General features: G+C 43.4%; 1 protein-coding gene across 1 annotated transcript in view; it reads right to left on the bottom strand.

Moving 5' to 3' along the window:
* Nucleotides 1–15,933, bottom strand: part of ZIC3 (Zic family member 3) — a 223,401-nt gene that overhangs the window by 63,420 nt on the left and 144,048 nt on the right. The window contains exons 20-21 of the mRNA XM_080553641.1: nt 7,138–7,223; nt 322–7,057 (exon numbers count right to left, since the gene is read on the bottom strand). The gene's annotated coding sequence lies outside the window, so the exon portion shown is untranslated. The remainder of the gene's footprint in view (nt 1–321; nt 7,058–7,137; nt 7,224–15,933) is intronic.

The raw sequence follows: 15,933 nt of genomic DNA on the forward strand, positions 1-15,933 counted from the left end.
ACCTCCATACCCTGCAGCAGGGAGTTGTGCTTATAATGAAGAAAGTCTTTTTCTACAAAGATACACCGAAGTAAACACTCAGAGATTAAAAAAAAATAAATAAATCATACAAGCTTCTGTTTCTGCTTGTCTTCTACAAGGCTGCTATTGCTCTGTTCTTTCTGCAAAGTTGATACTTTCCTCAGAGCACTGCATCTCTTTAAGACAGAAACAGTAGCATTTATAGCTCTTGCTTACTCTATGTAACCCCCTTCCACCTAGCTGTTCATGGAACAGGCATACCGCTAGTCCGGCTTCCCATAAATGTCAGGGTTCTGTTACCTCTTCAAGCTGACCCCCCAGATCGAATCCATCCACTGAGCTCCCAGCAGCATCTGCAGATAACAACACAGGCAAATAGTAGACAACAACACTCACTGCTCCTAAGCCTTAAAAAAAATAAAAAGCTACCTCAGGTTATATATATGCCTCTTCCTTTTGCCCGTTTTGGCCTAAACAAGCTCATTAGCTTAATCGGCAGCCGCTGTAAACCCAGCCCATTTTAACTGAAAGTGATCAGAAGCAGCAGCACATGTGGAGTGTGAGGAAGAGAGAGCAACTACGGAGGGATGGCTGTGAGCAGCAAGGGGCTAGAAGAGGCTGAGTTAAGCAGGTCTAAAGTGAAAAGCTTGCAGAAACAGGCAAAGCAGAGAGACCTCCATAAAGCATAAGCATTGTGAGACAGAGCTGTTATCAGACAGTGCCTTAGACTGGCAGCAGCAAAAGCACAGAAGTGTCGTGCCTGATCAGAAAGACAGAAAACTGCCTTTTTTTTTTTTTTGCGTAAACTTTTTTCCCTATGCAATAGCATCTCTGCATCAAGCAGGGAATTTGTGTGGCCACCTCTCTAGCACATGCAGCACTGGTACCAGTTGCTCCGTTAATCCCAGCACAGGCAGGGGAACCTGCGTGGCCACGGAGAGTGCCTGTGGGAAGGGAGCCTGGAGATGTTATCAAGCAGCAAAGATCTACACAAACAATTTAGCACTAGTTCAAACATCTCATTAATTTAATTTATATGGAAAAGCTGTCAGCTTTAATTTTAGTTAAATACTGAACCACAGGTGAACCTTGTGCCTGTGAAAACTGCAAAGAGAAAAGCTCCACATTTTGTCAATCAACAATGCCATGGCCTTATTAACCCTTGCCAGAAAGGCAGTAGAAAGCCAGCACAATAACTTCCTGGGAAGCCCAGGACTTTTCTAGGCAGTACCACATCTGAAAGCTAAGTGTTTGCAGCAGAAACATAGCAGCTGTGTTTCCGTGATATCATGGACTGCCAACAGACCCAAAAGCAAAGCAGCCGCAGCTGAAAGATGAAAGCTGCTCTCCTTGCGCTGGCTGGAGGAGCAGCTCTCTGCTGCATACAGCATTTGCACTTTTTCCAGGTTCTCCTTCGTGCCTAAGATCTGTTAGCGTGTAACTAGGGCACAGGTGTGATAATAGGAGCTTTGACACCAGCTGCTCTGCCCTGTTAAATTCCTTGCCTCTGTATATATTTTTGATGGGCTTGGAGTGAAGGCTGCCTTTTTTATTTTTCTGCTTGTTTAATGAGAGCGCTGAGCATTGTCCAACTAGAACTTCCCAGTTCTCCCAAAGACAGATAGCACAAGCACTAACTGAAAAGCCCCCTGCTGCTATGAGTAGGTGAGATGGACCCTCAAGCACTTCTCCCTCCAACCAGCTCTTGCCAAAATTTCCAGCATGCCGGCCATATCCCTCACTTCAGATTTAGTTTCCTCAGGTCACCCACTGAAAAATGTGATGCCAAAACTGAACCTGACTAGGAAGGACTAGAAATAAACATGCCATAAAAGCACTTCCCCAGGGCAAAGCTCCTTTCCCCAGTCTGGGAAGCAGGTGAGCACCCTCTAGGATTATACTGGGAAGGATGCTGCATGCTGCCTCCTGCCTGGGCAGGCTGCTGGTGCCAGGGTGCTGCAGGTGTGTGAATTCCTGTGGCTGCTCCCACTCCCTGGTTCATTTTGGGTAAACGAGCTGGAACACAACTCCATCTGCCACCTGCTGTTCCGGTGCAAGCTGTCCACGCACCGGCAATGCACCAAAAACACTACTCCAAGACATCATGGAGGCATCACCTTTTCTTTGGGTTCATGTAAGACTCAACTTTGAAAGCAAGGAATAAATCCAATTCTTCAGAAGCACCTGTTATACCCTGATGGCTCTGGTCAGAAGCTCCCCCCAGCCTCATGCAAGTGAGAAACGAGCACCAGCAGAGGGGAAAGAGCACGGTGCACCCTCCCCGCCTGTCTCATGTTTCTCCCCTGCTAGGGTCCTGCCGACTCATATGTTGAGTATTAGATGCAATATTCCCCCTAGAGCAGTGCATAAAATCTCTCTATGTATTTCAGCTGTACATGTTTTTCACATCCTCCTTACTCGGTGCTTTGTTTTAAGAGTGCATCCTCCACAGTAATTTCATAGGTTTCTATTCCTAGCTTCAGGAGAGGGAAGGGAGAATCTAATAATATTGATGAATAACCAAGCTGCTGCTAAGAAGTCTGCCTTTTCTTTTATTTAAAAAATACCTGCTAGGAGAAGTAAAAAAGATGTGTCATTGTGGACTGTAACAAATAGGGTAACTGATAAATCAGGGGCCATGCTCCCAGGCATATTGTCAACATCAGAGAAAGAAAACATAGGACCGTAACTTCAAAGAACATGGACAGTCTAGAAAAGAGATCACTTCATAACAGCTGACACCCTGAAAGGTGAATTCTGTTGAAAAGCACATTTGGGTTTATTTTCCTTTGAAGAAACACCCACCCATTTCCTGCTGTTGTCTTAACTTGTTGAGATCCATTCACCAAAGTCTATCTGATTAAACAGTTCTGGTAAGATGAGGATTGCAATGACTTTGGGGCTGGTTGGCATGTGTCTTTCCATGTGGTTCATTCTTGCGGCACAGCCTTCCCCTTGAAGTCCAACCCTTGCCCAAACTGCACAGCAATAAGCCAACTTGTGTGCAGACCCAGGGTAATCACCACAATTGGTTTGCAGAAAATCACTCTGAAACTACAGGGGACCTGATAAAATGGCAGTAGAAGGAAAAAGCTGCTCAAAGAGATGTCATCAGAGCTCATGTGGAGAAAAAAAAAAAAAAGAGGAAAAAATATTATCAAATTGTAACAGATACCTTTGGGGTAACTGTACAGCTGCTTCTTTATTATCTCCAGGAGCATCATTCATCGCTTAGCAGCAGGGATACAAAGGTAACGAAACAAGTCACTGGGGTTTTGACAAAATACATTGATCAAGTCGTAGGTGCAGGGAGCTCAGAGATGTGCAGCAGTGGGGCCCTGTGCTCCATCTGCCCACCCTGAGCCCCAGAGCCCTGGGAGGCTCCCCAGCACATCGTGCTAGCGCTGCAGCTTTTTTGCCCCAGCTCTTTCCCTAAAGGTATTGTCTCATGTTTGGGATGACCAATAATAATAACCCCCAGTTATAATAACTGTATTAATATTATATAATAATAACCCCCAGTGAATTTAGACTGGCACAAGGCAGCTGATGCAAGAACTAACAGACTGGTTTCTCATACATGCACATGCCTGGAGACATGATTAATGAGGAAAATTAACAAATTGGAGACTCCAAATTAAAAAAAAAAGAAAAGGTTCTTGTATTTCTAATAAATAATCCTCCCCGCTGCTAAATGAAAGGAAACTGACCATCCGCAAACCACCCCCTTGATATCTGGGACTGTCGCATTCTGGCATAACCAGCAGGATGGTGTACATGTGTTCAGCAGATGGGCATTTACTGCCCTGGGCTATGGGAGCTCTTTAGGCCCTCGCAGCTGATGCTGCTGGACCAGAAGCACTGCTTTCACACTGTTGTCTAGCCAGGCAAGAATCCCCAGTGCTGCTTTTCGCTGCTTTCACATTTATTTTAAGCTCTTCACAAAACCGCAAGAAACTTACTGAATTAGGCAGGGAGAAGCTTTGCTAAGTTGGAGAAAATATTAAGGCAGGGAAAAAAAAAAAAAAAAAAAGGATGAACATTGGTAATAAAGTTGGAAAAAAGACTGAGAAAAACCCAGGTGTGCTAATAAACCCATGGCTTCCCGAAGAAGAGCTGACAGAGCCATCTACCGCTCACCGGGCTCTGCAGCACTGCAGCCACATCTGCGTGGAGCCCGGGTCCAGCACAGCCCACTCTGGTCCCAGCTGCCAGCAAAGGAAAATGCGGAAGCATCTTCCCGATGGAGTTTGTTGTTATAACTATTACTTTGTAACATCAAGGGAAATAAGAAAAAATATTCTGTGGCATAAAGGAAAGAACAAGAGGCCCATAAATAATACATAAAAACAAGAGACTGATATTTCTTGTATCTGTTTAAAATAACTTTAGCATGGGTATAAAATACCACAAATATCAAAGCCTCAGTACAGCCTGTATATGACAAGTCACAGACTAGTCAGAATACACTTTCTGAGATCTGAATCATGGCCACTTATCTATTCACTTTTATTGGGGGGGAGGGGGGATTAATAGCATCTCTCAGCAGAAAGTTATTTCTAGTCTTCTACTTTGCAAAGGGAACTGTCATTTCATTATTTTGGTGGGTGTAATGGCACATGCTGTACCAACCATATGCAATCAGAGAATTAAATGCTGGCTCAGATCTGAAGACATAATGAGATACACACATTTTTTTAATGAGAAAAATGATTGAAAATAAAACCCAGTACAGTGCTAAACACAGATGTCTCCAGCATTATGAAACTTTCTGGAAATGAAGATTCTAAGTTGCCATTGTTTCGAGTGCTTAAGACTCAACTGAAAATTGCCATCTTTACCTTTTTTTTTTCCAAAAAAAAGGTTTGTACAAGGTGCATGGTGCACATTCAACAGTCCAACTCATTGCCAGTCATGAACTGGTGAGGCAAACATGATCAAATCTTCCTGTGACATTGGGGACTTGTGATATAGGTGGGTTTGGTTTGTTTTTTTTCTTTTTTTATTATTTATTTATTTATTTATTTATTGTCTACCAGGCAAAGAGCAATCTGAGACCCTAAGGAGATTAAAGTCCTTTCTTATCAAGGGGGGGCTTACAGATGCAGAGATGCTATCCTCGAGTGCTCCTGACTGGCTACATGAATCCAAATTTATTTAGAGACCTCCTTCAGACACAGCCTGACTTCCATGCAAACCTGTTCTTGGACGTGTTCCCTGGCTGATGAGGGAGGATGCAATGGGAGTCAGACGGCAGAAGCCTTGCTGCCAGCTTTCTCCGTGCCTCTGCCCTTCCCTGCCTCAGCATCCCCACCTGGAAAATGGGCATAGCTCCAGTGGTCCTACATCACTGGGTGGAAAGCTCTACGGAAGTGGTGAGTGCTAGATACAGTCTCTACAGTTGATTTCAGTTAAGCGAAGGGGTCATTCAGACCATCTTCTAACAGGCATATAACTTCTTCATCCCCTCCTCTCCCCTTTCAAATACTGTCCTGTGTGCTCTTCTATCAGTGTGACAGCCCCTCTGCAATCTGTGGAAAATTCCTGCCCATAGATCACCTTGGCGGATTCTACCTTGCACTGCCATCAAGGTTACCCCATCCTGGAAGCTCACTTTATGTCTGATTGCCGAAACGGGAAGAGAGAAGCAGAGAATCAAGAAGGAAGAGCAAAACCCAGCAGGCACTTACCGCACTTAGGGGCAGGCGGGGGCTTCGTGGCTGTGCCAGCAGCACAAGCTCATAAAGCCCAAGGGCAGAACATGCTCTTCTCTCCAGTGCCCGCAGCACACGCAGGGATTGATCCGTTTGTGTAACATGGAGCCCAGCAGCAGCCACTCCAGCCCAGGCGCACGTCACCAACAGCAGCTGGTACAAACAGCTTCCTTCCAAATCCATTGCTCTAAGAGCATCTGGAGACCGATGCCAGCTACAAAGGCTCCCTTTCCGCAAGAGTATTTCATTTTGTTTGTCACTTGTCTCCCAAAACCATGTTATCTTGCCTTTGTTTTTGGAGAAGAAGGATACTAAAAAAATATATTCTGTCACTTTCATTAGGGCAGAGAGGAAATGCAACAGTGCTTATTGTTGACTCCAGAACTCTGATTTTTTAGCTACTCATAAAATTTTACCACTTCGAAGTGATCCCTGGAGGACTGTTTATTAGAGTCTGAACTCATCTCTGACTGAAACTGGCTCTGTCTTGCTATCACGAGCCACATGTGGTTTCAAAGTGCCTCTGATAGCAGTCTCCAGAACAATGTAATCCATAAGTTTACATTAAATATTTATACAACACTACTTTGTACTCTTCTTGGTTTAATTGGTCTTTGAAATTCATCAAAATCTATTAGCAAAGTTCAATACTTAACATTGTTGGTATCATTTAGTAGGAATGCTCTGCTAAACAAACAGGTCTGTCTGCGTAGGCCCTCTTCTGGGAGCAAAAGGGCAAAATCCTGCTTTTGCTCATGTCAGTCTAAAGGAGAACTGGGAGCAGAATCAGATTTTGGAGTTGAGATCAAATCAGCACACTAAATCCAGGCAAGAATACAGTTTTTCACAAATTCAATATGTAGAAGGGCAAATGCAGTTTCCAAGGAGGACAAAGGTTTTTCTGGCTGACAGAAGGACCTTTTTCCAGAAAACTCATGATATTTCAAATGAAATAAAGATTTTTAAAAGCCATAGTATAAAATATCCCAATTAAAATGGAAGGAAAGTGTTAGAAGTTAAAACTTTGCAACATGGTCAGAACTGGTGTTTGGCTTTGTTGGTCTGAGTTTAAATGAAAACAGCACAAGATATTTTGTCAACTCCAAAACATTTTGCAGATTTACAGTTTCAATAAAAACACTGTTGTAGACAGAAAGCTTCACTTTCAGTCTAGAATAATCTCATTGTCTCTAGTGGACACAGACATTACTAGGAACGGGAGGTGGACTGCTGTCTCTCCCACAAGTAAAAGTATCATTTACAACTGAGAAATTCGTCAGGTGGAAAAACAGGAGCAGACTCTAATAATCCTGCTGGAGAACCTGCAGAAAGGGTGAGAAGTGCATCAATATGGACAGAGGCATTTGGAAAAGTGCAGACAGATGATTCCAGAAACATCTACCAAGTTTAGGCTCAATTTGTTTCCACAGAAGGCTCTCCAGTCCATTTTCCAAGTAGCATCATACTGAAAAATTCCTAAAAAGAAATCTGAGAGGAAAGAGAAAATTCAGACTTATGTTATTTCCTTAAAACACCTGTTTGCCATGTGAAATTGATGAAAATTAGCAGGTATTTCTTTCAACCAAAAACCTAGATCAAGAGCTAATATTTAATTTCTCTTTTGTGCCAGATCTGTTACAACATTACAGCTAAAGGGTATAAATGAAGGGCTGGAGGTGTCCTGCTCTGCAGGGAAGATGCCTTCAGCCCCGGCAGGTTCCCGACCTGAGGCAGCAAGCTGTGCCCCGGTTCCTGTAGCAGCTGGATAAAGCCCAGCTGTGGACTCTCTTTCCGCACTTCTTGGGAATGGTATTTTGTTCCTCACATCACACACAGAAGACTCATTTTCAGGGTTCGCACTACAGAGGGCCATGACAGCCACCCCACAGTGCGCTCTGTAACAGCATCAGCAACTCTCTGAGGATGGAGCTCTCAGTGGGTCGAAATAATTCCCTGTCACTCTGGATTTATACATTCCTGTACTCACACACTTTAGAAGCAGGTCAATACTAACGCAGAAAGTTAAAATACCTAGAAGGTTTTTGCAAAATCCTACTAGAAGTCATTAAAATATTTATGTATTGGGTGTAAGTTTTCCCAAAGGGCTCTCTTTTACAAATAGTTATAACACTATGTGTGGATCACAGCAGAATCTAGTCCATTAATTGCTTTCAGATCCATTTATCATTACAATATTTTGAAATTAACAGCAAGTTAAAAAAGAAAAGGATTAACTCAGAATGAAAAGACATTTCTACTCAGACATCCAGGCAGTTACCATTTATTGAGTCTAAATTGCAGCAGAGGAAAAAGCATATTTTGAGTAATACAAGGTCCAAGTGCCATCTTGTGGATCAACATGCACCGCACAGGAGATGGCATGGACACAGATGGGATTTAGGAGCTGGTCAGACGCAGGATGTATTTGTATGCTGCAGGCATAGTTATTGGCATTAAAAGAAATCACTTCATTGTTATTAGGCATGTGCTCTCTTTAGAAGACTACAGGCATTGCCTTCAAGATTTACAGTCACCCTATTAGTCTGACTCCCACAAGAAGTCCATAAAACTTTTACCACCTGGTTCTTGCATCACAGCCATAAATTCTGACTTTGTTTTATCTCAGACAACAAAAACTAGGCACTGAATGCGAAGCCATGCTGAAGCTGCTGCTGTACCACGGGGAGCATTTGCACATCTGGGGTTATGCAGAACCACTATCACAGTCCTGGGCTGTGATCTGCCGATACAGGCCAGGCTCTCCACCAAATAGCCAGTTTCTCCCCCTGCATTGCACCCCAAGATAAGTTCTCATTACATGAGTGGCCCTTCTCCTCTTACCTCTCCATCTCATCATTTTAAAAATCTGTGATAAAGCGCTCAGTGCAGGGGCAGCACTAGATCTCTTACTCCTGAGATGCATTCAACTCTTGCTGAAAAAGCTGCTGGTTGCTCAGTGGTGCCAGACCAGTAACCCAATTGCTTTGATAAAGTGACCACACTATTGTAGAGTAAAATTCTCAGGGTTAGGAGAATAAATACCTGAAATTAGATTTTCCCACTTTTCAACGTTAGCAATGGTCATGTTACCAAAAAAACCTGCTGATAGCTGAGAAAAGCCAAAAGTCACTCCAATTAAAACATTTCTGTTGAAGTTTTTCCTGCACCCTTGCCCCCCCAAAAAGATAGCAAAGTAGAAACTAACTATGGAGGGTTTATTCCTCCCTTATTTTGTGCTTATTTTCCAGAAGCAGACGCCTTCTCCTTGGAGGACTCCTGCAGTCTGCCTCCTGCCCGAATCCAGTAGCCGTCAGCAACCCTGGGGAGTGAGATGAGTTTTGCAGTGCTGTGCAAGATGAGATTACACATGAACAATAAGGCAACTGAATGCGGGTTTATCCAACCAGGAGGAAAAATGACGCAGTATTAACTTACTACGAATTCATACCTTTCTCTTTTGCTCATTTGCCTGTTATTATTTTCCCTTAATTTCTCCCCACTACACTCACTGCGGTAGCCAGAGGATAGCACAGAATTCTTCAGGAGACAGTTAAAGGGCAAAACCTACAGAACAGCTACTCTAGATGAAGAGAGTGGAATTTGGGAGTAGGTCCAAAATCATATTCTGGTGCTGTCCTAGGAGGAAAGGTCAGGCCAGACATCCCTCATGGCCTGCAATCTTTATTCACAGCCCTGAGGCCATTGCCTGAGTGTAGAGAGAAAGGATTCAATCAATTTTTCTGATAGAGCTTTAAACAAGAGACTCTATTAAGAGGCATGAGAATAAGGTCTCAGATGATTTCCAGCCTGATCCCCCACGCACACCGCATGAGCCACACATTTAACACATCAGCTCTGTGGTTCTCCCTCCCTGCAGAGCAACGCCGGCTACTCTGCCATGCCACAGGTACACCACAGACCAATTCTGTCTGATCACTCCATATCCAAAGCCTTTCCGTCATGAAATGGAGTAGAGGTGTTCTTAAAACCATGGTTATCTTGAACTTGCAAGACAGCAAAGGAATAAATAATTAAAAACTTGGGGAAAATGTCCATTTAGATTAATGCTAGGCTGAAAATAGTGCTTCTCTCCAATTCACTGGATGACTATTATAACATTCAGTCTATTTTAATGGAGTGATATTCCAGTTATGTGAAGTTTCTCAGAGAGAAATGTACTTATTCATCACCCACTTTCTACTCCATTTATCTGTAATGTAAAAGATTACTTTAAAAATATCTTTCTTTGGTAGACATGTACACAAGTCATCTCTCTTTGCTAACTTTTGAGAGATATATTGTGAAGACAACATCAACTGAGAAAGAGAAAAAAGGTGACCTGTCTATTGATACAGATAAATCAGACTGGGAAAGGATCCAAGGAGAAACGCAGAGGAGCTTTCAAAACAGCTCAGTAAGACTTCCCATTTCTTTCTTCAGAGGTGGAGGTTAAGACAGCCCAGGCTGGAGAAGTGAGTCAGCTGAGAGTCTCCAAGGCAATGAGAAGAGAGCTGAAGGGCTCCACAAGCATCGGATGGCTCCTGCATGAAGGTGTGGGCAGGCACAGGCACCATTCCTCCATCTGTCCTCCCATGGCCAAAGGCAGCATCACCAGAGGGTTACAGCCTGTGGCCCTCCCTGACAGAGCACATCTGCTCTTCCTTCACACACACAGCATTTCAGATCTTCCTCTCTGATGGAATTGTATCCGTATATTACCCTGGTAAAGAAAACAGTAGGTATTCTTCCTTCACCAGGTGACCCAAGCATACCTATAAATATATATTTATTTATATAACCATACCTATGTATGTATATATTGTCTCCCTGGAAACCTCCACAGCAGCACCAACTTCAAAAAAACTGCAGGTGGTTTCTGACCTCTCAAGGTAAACATTGTAGTTCCCGCTAAACAGCTCCTCATCTTGCTTTCAGGACGGTAATTTAAGAGCTGTCTTGCTGGAGTTTTGCTCTCCCAGATAAGCCCCTTCCTACTGCAAAGCCTCTTCTGAAGGGAAGATGCTCTCGGACCAGCACGCTGTTTTCAGGGCAGCCCAAGGACTAAGTCTACAGTTCTACTGCAGACTAACTCGGGATTATCCTACAGTGCGCTGAAATGTTTTCCTCCGTCTTTTGCCTCCTTCCTGGGTCAGAAGAGGAAGAGCATCCTTGCAAGCTTAGGCCACAGGGAGGGACGTGTCTCACAGGCTGATGTTGTTTTACGAAGGTAGCCCTTTACTTCTGGGAAATAACCGGAGTAAATTAGCACCTCGTTGGCTGCGTGCCAGCAGCCCGCGCAGGGCCCCAGAAGGCCTCGCTTTTCCCGTGCCGTGCGCTTCCCCTTTCCTGTTCTGTCTGGACAGTCACTTAACGGGATTTTCAGACACAGCTCCAACACGGCCCCGTGGGTGCGAGGCCAGGCTGCAAGGGCAATTACACCATCTGAACTGCACCGTTTACTCCATAACTGCAGAAGAGCATTAATGCCTGGAACTAGTTGATCACCGTGCTCGATGAGAACAGTTTTCCCAGGTATGGTTACAAGTCACATTCCAGGAGGAAACGAGACCACAGAGGAAGACGTCCTCATGTGAGTTTTGCTGGCAGTATGCTACATACATATTGCTATGGAGAAGTGGGAGTAGGACTCCCTCTGGCCCAGGCAGCCTGTCCTTAGCAGGAGGTTTGCACCATTTTCAGGGCCCACCTAGGAAGGAAGGAGGGACATTTCATTGAGTTTCAAAACTTGATCGAGACTGCCACCTACTAACATGCAGTTGAAATAACCAAACTTGTGCTGGGTATCAAGACAGAAAAAGTGTAACACAAGCAGGAAGAAGGGTAGAAGAACTGAACTTGTAAAAGTGTTTAAAATGGAAAAGCATATTTCCTTCTGGATGTGATAGTGAGGCAGGTCACACTCCTCCCAGGGTACGGACAGTTTTCTGTGGCTGAATCAATAGCTCCCAGCACATAAGTCACACACAGCTGATCATTCAATTATTTTTTCTTTTCTTTTCTTTCCATTTATGAAATGCCCACAAGTGCATCACAGTTTCCTAGAAGAAGCCATCTGAAATGGTTTGGCATTTTGGGAGAAGCACCTGCACTCAGCGACCGCGGCACTGGAGCTGTTTCTCTCCACCTGTGGTGAGCCACATGGTGTTGTTCATTCCCAGACCACGAGGGAGAAGGAAGCAGAAATGTTTTACTGGTGTGACAAGCATCCCGGTCCTACCTGCAGCTTCAGACATGACCTCAAGAACCTCATGACCTCAGTGAATATATTTGGTTTTACAGATGCTCTGGGAAAGCAAGGAGTTCCTGAAGGTACAGAGATATAAAGGCCACATCAGCTGTTCCAAAGCTGTTGACTTTTCTTGAGTCCACAATTTGTGACCAACTTTCTCCAGCACAGGTGGGATATTTGGAGAACCAGCTAACACCATCATGTCCATCCCAGAAGGCTGCTTGAGTGTGAACATTACCCATGGCTCACCACGCTAACAAAGAACCAGAAATCTGTGCCCGTTTCAAGATTTTGGAGTCTTCCCACAGGGAAGAATACAGTTTTTTCCCCTTTTGGTTGGCCCAAAAGGCCCAAGAACAATCAACCCATAAACAATGGATATTAGGCAATGGGTACTCCCCTGTACTCTCCCTGCTCTCAAAAAGCAAAGTATTCCTGCTTCCCCTGGCAACAGTAACTGGCTTTGCAGACAGAAGGAAAATTTTCACTTTTTTTTTTTTATTTTATTTTTCTTTCTGTCTTCTGACCAGAAGATGTGGAACAGTGGAAAAAACAGTGGAAACTGTTTAAAATTTGTATTTCAATTAAAATCAAAGGAGAATATCGGGAATTTCCCAAGATTTTATTTTAGTTCTGGATATGATTCCCTGCTGGTAGGTATAGCTCCTTATCACATACCCTAATAGTCCCCTTAAGGAGGAAGAAATTCCACTTCCTTCTGTCTCTTTCAGTAGAAATTATGTACATGGCTAGGTATTAACACCTTAAATAGTTTTTTGGGGGTCTAAATGCAAGTTTTACTGAAAAAAAAAATTAAAAGGGCAATTTGGTGCTTCCTGGAAAGGAGTTACCCCACAGGAGAAATCAGTGCAGAGCTCCAGAGCCCAAGTTCCCTGACCAAAGAACCACCTTACCTTTCACCATGGTTATCTGGGAACAAAGAACTTTTCTTATAAATAAAAGATGTAGCTTTAGCATTTAGTGTTCAGCCTATCTTTTTCTTTTTCCTTACAATGGTGAGCAGTCTAAATTAACAATTACATCCTTTAAATACAACACATACATTGTATAGTTATGCACATGCTGTTATACATTATACGCACAGAAGGAGAGTAAGAGCCAGGTATCATTAATCTTAAATATTTATATCTTCCTGGAACAACTAGTTGACAGCTGCTAAGCTACTGGCAAACTGTCTGCCTTAAGTATTTTTCCCCTTTCTTTTGGCACCCTGCCCCTGGCTTGGTTTCAACTACACATTGCAGAGACCATTCAGAACAATAACTACACACTGGCTCGTAAAGTAAGCCGTGGAGTACATTCCCCTTCCAATCACGCCTGCAGCTCATTAACAATAATGTGACTTGCACACATTTGCATGGACGGGGGAAATCAGCTCCACTGTGGATCAAATGACTTTCCTGCTCTTGCTGCAGCCCCCCCAGCACATCAATTCAACAGTGGAAAACTGAGTTGCAAACTGTTATTTAGGCTAATAACAGGAAATACAAAGGGCTTACAAAAAGTCAGAGAGAAAACACAAGTTCTGCATGTACTACTATATTATCTGTATTTTATTCTACCATAAATGTTTTACACACAAACGGCACCACTTTCCTCTGTTTTTACTAAGTTTACAGTGCCCAAACTGAACTCCAGCAGCTCTACTCATTAACATGCCTCTGATTCCTCCTCCTCCTGTGCCACCTTCCTCCACCACTTGGTACTGCAACAACCACTGCAAAATAGCACAGCGATTTTAGAAATGGGAGTAGGGGGGCGCATAAATATTATTTTGAGGTTGGGATTTATAAAGCTTGATTCCCATTGCCCCGTACTGTCTGCACTCATTTAAGTGCAATGCAAAAGGGTTGGGTGCTCTGTGGTCCCTTCACCTCCACAGAGCTGACTTCATGCTACGATGGACTCAGTTTCACTGCAAATGTCATTCATAATGCAAAGCAGGCAGAGGGTAAGGCGGTGCCTGGCCGGGAAACACAGTCCTTGTAACATTTTGCAGCCTGCATCATCTGTCTGTGAAACACTACAGAGTAGCAGAACATTTCCTTAGCAAGGAAAAAATGGTGCATAATTATTGTAGCTGTACAAGGGAAATCATGGGGAGCCTGTGAGCATGGATGATGAGCAGTTAGATAATAGACTAACGAGCAGGATGCCTACAGCCCATTAAAGAACTAACAAAAGGTCTACATGAGACACCTGTGGTATTGTACAAGGAAGACATGGAGACTAGAAAATGCCTAAATTAAAGATATTTATTTAGACATTTAAAGATATGTAGAATGAACTGAACATGTGGTATTGCTAATAACTGGCTCTCTAATGCGTGCTTAGCATATGGAGAAAGTAATTAACCAATTTAAAAGTGCATGAAAGACAAGTGACAGAAGATTCTAACCAACACGAGAAGCAGTAATTGCAGAAGAGAGGGCTGATGTAGTGTACCTACATGGGAAGCGAGGTCTGGATTCTCCGTACTGAGGCCATCTCTGGAAGCCACCCTGCTGCAGAAGACCTTGCATTGTGAGTGCAACATGCATGAACATAGGAGCTGAACTGATAAAGAATTAAGTAAGGGCAAAACAGCATGACCTGGAGGGAGAAGTGGACATGAAGTGGTCTGCATTAATACAGACCAGACAGCAAGCAGCCAACTCAGGGACACCTTGGAGGGCTGGAGCAGTCCTGGAAAGAAGGAGCCAAATTGCAGCAGTAAGCAGAGCATGTGCATGTTACAGAAACATCGACGTGCTTTTAAGTCTTAACACACAAAATCCGTCCATTGTCATGTGCAGCAGTAATTTAGTGTATTGGATGAATAGCTTTTCTCTTCCAGTTTTATCAATTTTGGAAATTTTATCTTCAGCCACTAGTGGTCGTTGTTGTCCTGTGCAGCAATAATTCCCAGAGTTAGCACAGGGAACACTGACGATTTCCAAGAGATTATTTTTACCAGGTACAAACCATAGCCAAAATTTTAAAGTCAAGGATAAAACAGCAGATCTGCTCATTCATCAGGAGATGAATGGGTGTTACATTTATCTCTTCCTGCAAATTATATTCAGTGTCAAGGAAAACACAACAGTTTGACAACAATTAAGTATCGCAATGAATTGGAAACACTGCAGCAAGCCAAGCAGACACTGCTTTGTTTACAGAGTTCATGTAAACACTGATTTTGATGCAGCTCCTTTTATCCTGTGTGCATGTATGTCCCCCAGCCTAATGACAGGCAATTGCAAAATCACAGGAAAATATGATACCCTGTTTTGTGGAAGTTTTGTGTTTGCTGAGCACTTATACAACGCAAGTGCTCAAACAAAGCAGTTACTGCTTTCCCTAGCTTCTCCCAGACAAAGTCTCTGCAGTATATAGAGTTAAAAATTTAGGCCTAGATTGACAAAGGGCTTTTAAGCGCTTAGCTTTTAGGTATCCAGCTGGTGGAGCAGAATTCACAAATATGAGCAGAGCATTGAGGGGGTGGCTGCAAAGCATATTTCAGTGCTGCACAGAGTTACCCCGGCTACTCTGTATGAGCTAGTTCAGGCAGTTGAAACAGCATAGCCATAGACCATCTCTAAATGCCACAAGGTACACAAAAGGTGACCTCACCATAATTATTAAGTTGAATGTTACATGCCTAACTGGCTGCACTAGTGAAAACCTTGGTACCTATGGACTCTGAAATGTTCTGACCACCAGACACGGTTTTCATGGCTCTGCAACACAGCTCTATGTCGTTTTGTTGCTCCCCCCTCCCCCCTTTTTTTTATAGGCACCAGTGATTTTGAGGGTTTAGATCTTAATTTCCTTTTAGTATCTGCATCCCTTAATGAAGAGAAAATAAGAATATAATGACCCATTCCCCAAGCTTTCCTCCCTTTAGCTTACTGACTCCACTGCCTAAACCCTCCTTCTCCAGACAGG

The sequence above is a fragment of the Anser brachyrhynchus genome (genome assembly GCF_964034855.1).
Source record: "Anser brachyrhynchus genome assembly, chromosome: 13".
In the NCBI taxonomy this organism is placed as follows: Eukaryota; Metazoa; Chordata; class Aves; order Anseriformes; family Anatidae; genus Anser; species Anser brachyrhynchus.